The 5,887-nt window shown below is 36.3% G+C and overlaps 1 long non-coding RNA gene across 3 annotated transcripts; it reads right to left on the reverse strand.

Annotated features, from left to right (window-relative positions):
* On the reverse strand, positions 1-5,664 carry LOC132036153 (uncharacterized). 3 transcript variants are annotated; one of them, XR_009409530.1, is made up of 3 exons: positions 5,429-5,664; positions 4,541-4,628; positions 1-501 (listed from the first exon to the last, which is right to left on the reverse strand). It is a non-coding gene; the product is annotated as an uncharacterized LOC132036153 (long non-coding RNA). The 3 variants fall into 3 exon arrangements; XR_009409531.1 differs by having other exon boundaries at positions 4,541-4,789; XR_009409529.1 differs by lacking the exon at positions 5,429-5,664 and having other exon boundaries at positions 4,541-5,422.
* Between the last annotated feature and the right edge of the window lie 223 nt (positions 5,665-5,887).

Genomic DNA, 5,887 nt, shown 5'->3' on the forward strand with positions numbered 1-5,887 from the left:
AACTTTAAACTTATGTGTTTACAACAAATATTGATTTTGAGCAATATTACATTATAGCTCAACATCAGGTAATTTTCAATTTACATAAGAAAGAACAAATAAAAAATTAACTAAAACTTAACTATGTCAATTTTAATTACAAAATAACCAGCAAACTCAAACTACAAAATGTAAAGGATTTTGGTAAGTACAGAAGTCATAGAGAATACAAGGTTCTATTCATTTGTCTTTCCTTGCAATTAACCAAATGAAGTGTTCACTTAAAAGAATTGTAAAGACTACTCTAGTAGTGGCAGAAAGAAAATATACACTTTCAATTTACTGAGCTAGTTCTTGAATTAAGTCCAAAATGAAAAACCAGCTAAACAAATAATCTATAGCTCTAGCTAACTGGAGGCTAGAGCCTGCGGCTTCACGTTGGTGAAATCAACTTGCGATGACTTTCCTTCCGCTGAGCATACAATTGTGCAATTGTCCTTCCTATTTCACTGAAGCTAAGACCTGTTTGTCACACCCTTAATCCGATAGGGTGTGATGGGCACCCGACCCTTACGTAGGGCCGAGCGAACACGCTGACGCTCGTAACACTCAAAATTATACTGGGCCCTTAAATCATAACATAAATACATAATGAAAGTTTTTCGGTAATCAAACATGCTTTTCATCTTTTTCAAATCAAGTAAAGCCCGTAATCGCATGAAATACGTAATATAATGCAAACTAGTACATCCGCTTATGGAGCCGCTTTCAAAAAATGACATACTACATACATGACTCGTCCGCAAAGTCTCTAACATGATCCAAGACAACATAATACATATGCTCCGACTCGGCAAAAGACTCGGAAGAAATGGAGCTTGCCAATCCCGCTGAACACCTTCTTCTAACATCTTCTACTCGTTCGGGTGTACCGCGGCATGAAACGCGCCTCCCGAAGAAAGGGGTCGACGGAATATGTACTGAGTATGCAAAGCATGAAGTGCAGTAAACAGGATCATAATCAAAGTAGGAATTACAGAGACGAGTATAACGACCAGAAAATCATAAGACTTGCCTTTGAAAACATATGTCATGCATGTCAATATCATCAAACCATCATGTGTACATATAGCGTGTCCCGGCCCTCTAGTGAGGGACTCGGTAAATAAAATCATCGTATGCATATCAATTATCGGAAATCATATGCGAAGTACAAAAAATAAGTATAATAACCAGAACGCCAGAATGCTTACTTTTGAACATAAATCATGCATGTCAAAAACATATATCATATGCGGTCCATAATGGGACCCGGCGGACGGAACATGGTCGCCCCTCCTATCTTGGGCGCCATAACTCATCATACTTCGGAAGTTTTGCATATCTCCGAACACATCATCCTCCGTATCACACCATAATTCGGGAAACACATCATACTTCGGATTCATCATACTTCGTATCATATCGTATTTCGAACTCATCATACTTCGAAAAACTCATCATACTTTGAGTATAACATAATGCGCACGATACATAACCTGTGGCCCGGACTCGGCGAAGGAATTAATAATAATGCGCACGAGCAGAATCGTGGGAAAGTATATGCAATTAAAAACATTTATAACCCATATGCAATTTTAAACATTTATAAAGACTCAATAAATTAATCAAAACGAATTATCATTTGCAAACCAAGACAATAGTCATGCTAAGTTTGTTCAAAAAGTCATTAAAACCAAACGTAGAAAAATCTCGGGGCCCACGGGCAAATATCAACCCGATCCGAACCCGTCTATGAAAGTTAAAGTCGTTACTCGTTATAGAAACTTCTACGAACATTTCATAGCAATCCGAGACCATTTATAAAAGTTACGACCTTTCGTAGTTACAGAACCTTTTACGAACAAAATCTCTTTATGCAATATCTGAAATCTAATCATACCAAGGACACACGAGCCATAGTTCAAATACATTAAGAGTGCGGATATCAAAAAGCATATAAGGATCGTAAACATACTCGGATCATAAGAGTAGAGTTACCTCGAGGCCCGCATCATAGCCTAATTACAACTAAGACATGCCAAAAGAAAGAAAGGTTAAGCTTTACATACCTCGTCCGCTTCCTACGCTAGTCAAACTTAAGTCTCGGCTTCCAACAATCTACAACAACGTCATTAGGCATCAACCATTAGTCATAAACGCCTAAGAATCCAATTCCGAACTAACACTTTGTCTACAGAAATTTGGGCAGCATTTCCATTATAACTTCAACAACCCCGAGAATTCAACTCGGCCAAATCAATAACAACCATACCAACAACCATACTAACGACATCCATAAGTGATTCAAAACGCATTCTAACGTTAATAATTCCTTTCTACACAATTCGGCAACATTTCATTTATATTCAAATAAACTACATACTTTCAAGCTAAGCTCAATGCTCGCATATTTAAGTACTAATCCGAGACCACTCAAACAAGTTTCAAGAACGCTTCAAACAATCGACAAAATACTCAAGACAATCCAAACACTATGCCATGGAACCCGAAACCACCAATTTCCATAGGGGCAACAACAATACATTTCTTTCTTCTAAATTCATCAATGACACCAATAATCCACATATTTACAACATTACTTCCATAAATTCAAGAAACTATATTAGAATCACTTTAGGTTCTAAATCAGCCCACAACCAATTACAACTTCAATTTGAGTCATCAAACCTTCATTTTCATCACATATTCCATAACAACAACAACAACCACAACACCAAGTAAATTTAACTCATCATTCCTACACAACACATAACATGCACACGGGCCAAGACAACATACACGCTACCACAACACCACATTTCATGAATTTTCATTCGTTTCCACACTCCACAACATACACAAACCATGCACAACCACCTATAGGACATGTAAGGAGAATTAAATCTTACCTTCCACTTACTTCCCCCCTCGGCTAGAGTTGGTGAACTGCAACAACGAACGGTTTTCTCGTTCCACCAACTACTCCACGTTAACGAGGGCCTTCCAATTAGTAGGAAAGCTAGGAGAAAAGTTTCTTGATCAAATTTTCCATGACCATGTTCGGCCAACCTTGGCCGAACTCTCTCTCTCTCTTTTTCTCCATCTTTCTTGAATTTTCTAGGATGATGAATGAAAAATATGTCTTGCCTTTCATGACTTATTCATATATATATATATATAGGCCCCCTACAAATGTAAGATGAACACATGGCCCCCTTGATGGCTTGAAACAATTGGCTAGCCATGTGTGGGCCCCACGGCCACATGGCTATTTCATGAAATAATTTTTCCAACTTTTAGTCCCTAATTTTCCTTATTCCAAATTTACCCATGTACTCCGCACCAATAAAAGATGAATATGCCACTTATGCATTCTAACAAAGTGGAAAAATATATAGCCTTGTCCTTAACTTTCCGCAATTTACTCGGAATATCCCATTATACAAAATACGGGATATAACACTGTTTCACTGAAAAATTTCTGTCAGCTGCAACCACCCTAAACACTTATGTTCGGGTGTAAGGTAACTCAAACACCCAAATTGCCAATAACATTGTAATGCTAAAATCATAAGTGGTCTAGTTAAAACATATCCTAACTTATGAGTAGTGTGGCAAGGCCTTCTTGCTACTGCTCAGTCACAAAATATTTGACACTGCGTATTTGGTATGTGCAAGACTCGATTCATGGTAATGTGTACATCAGTTAGTTGAGTAAGCCAGAGCACACATATAGTTAAAAGTAAGAGCAATGAAATAAAAAAGGGTCACGATTGGTTTGGTAAAAAAACAATCATGACAGACGACATTTTGTATAAGAGCACAAAGCACAACTGTATCCATCATCACCAAATCAATTAGCAAATTAAAGCTCGGTGTCTAACTTCTTGACCGAGAAACGCAATTTGCTACATTGCCTAAAAACCTTATTCATTAATTAAAAATAAAACATGATGATCAGCCTAATATTCTCTACCTTTTTTAAAAACTTGACCCTCATGCATCTATAGAAAGGTTTTCCTTCTCTAAGCTTTTAAGGAATATAAACTAATAGTTTCTCGTTATCGAAGCCTAGATATGATATCTTTCGAACAACTCTACTTGTCACAGATTTTCCCTCTAAGGACTCAAACTGTATAAATTAAGCCTAGTCATATTCTTCTAGTTGTTAAAATGTGGCATCTTTTTTATCTAATCACTCTCCTTTTTGACATTTTAGAACATTACTTAACCACATACTGCTACTTCTAATTTAAAATCTACACTACCTTCTTTCTCTTTATCACTACTCTAGTTATAAGACGTCAGGTTTTACAGGTCAGGATATTGATTTAAGAAAATGCATCGCAAACCATTGTCTCACTGTACACCAAATCTATCGTTAATGATTTAGAAGATTCCACTTTTACATGGATTTTCAATATTTGGTTGGTTTAGAAGGTTTTTGGAGAACTTTCTTTGATACAAAAGATTGCCAATTAAGATAGAAAGCTTTTCTAAATCAGTATTATACTCTAACCTTTGCATGATTGATAAATGTTGTACTTGTCTTGTAAAATTGGAAATATTGATAAATCCGGGGGTCCATGTGCTTCTTCTTCAGGTTCCTAGAAGTACAAAGACACATTCAACATTAATACAATTTCCTTGCATCAGTCACAAAACAAACTCCTGACCGAGAACCTGAAGCAAATTAAGTCAACCTTAGTTGTTAACCATCTGAACATCGTCTTCTTGAATATTGTGCTCACATTACTCAAATCAAATACTATAATGAAAATGACTCAGGAAAATGTCTCATTAAATACACAGTCCAAATGCATTTACAGAATCAGAGGTGATCCATCTTTGTCGGTACCTCTAGCAATTTGCTTGTGAAATTATCAAAACTGAAAATGTTATAACAATAAAAAACCAGAGAATATCTGTTATGTAGAGACTTCATCAATCATCATTCGTAGTAGAAGGAATTTTAATTTCTCAAAAGTAGAAGAACATGAAATACACTAGTAAGTAACTTTTTGAGTTTTAAGGATTTGGTCCTATTATCAAACACCCTAAGTGCATCAGTGACTAATCAGGTGCAGTAAAAGAAATATAAACCATAGTTGAGCAGAATAAAGCTCACAGCAGAGCAAATTCAGAACTCAAAGTCAAAGGTCGTTATAGATGCATATGGGTGTAATTGTTTTAACAAAACCAAGAAAGAGGGGAAATATTCAAAGAGAACTCACCAAAATGAGCAGAACATTAAAAGCAACAATATAAAGTATAATCAGAACAAATGGGATAAATGCAGAAAAAACAATAGAAGCAGAGCGATATAACAGAGTAAGCAACTTGGGTAAGTGAGTTCATTCATGGCAAATGAAAGAACAAAATCAAAAAAGAAATAAGAGAAATTAACCTTAGCTGCAAATTCTTTCTTCTTTGCGACTTATATTTCAATCTTGAGGGAGGATCAGTTAGAAAAAAAGAAGAAGAGGGAATGGAAAAAGCAAAGGTAGTGGGCATGAAAGAAGTGAATGGAGACGGTTAAAGAGTTAGTATACGTGTCCAGCAAGAGGAACACGTGGCAGCTATGCATGCTGTATAGTTCGTCCCTCCCTTCCGTACAACCTATACTACTTCTCCCTAAATGAACCAAAAATTATCAAAATACCCCTGTTCATTTAGGGATGAGTAGAAGTGGGAGTTGGGGTGTACGAACAGGGGTATTTTGGTAATTTTTGATTCATTTAGGGATAAGTAGTATAGGTTGTACGGAAGGGAGGGACGAATTATACAGCATGCATAGCTGCCACGTGTTCCACTCTAGTATTATATTTTATTATAATGTAGGAGGAAGTAAAGTAATAATAATAAT

The sequence above is a fragment of the Lycium ferocissimum genome, chromosome 2 (assembly GCF_029784015.1).
Source record: "Lycium ferocissimum isolate CSIRO_LF1 chromosome 2, AGI_CSIRO_Lferr_CH_V1, whole genome shotgun sequence".
Taxonomy (NCBI): Eukaryota; Viridiplantae; Streptophyta; class Magnoliopsida; order Solanales; family Solanaceae; genus Lycium; species Lycium ferocissimum.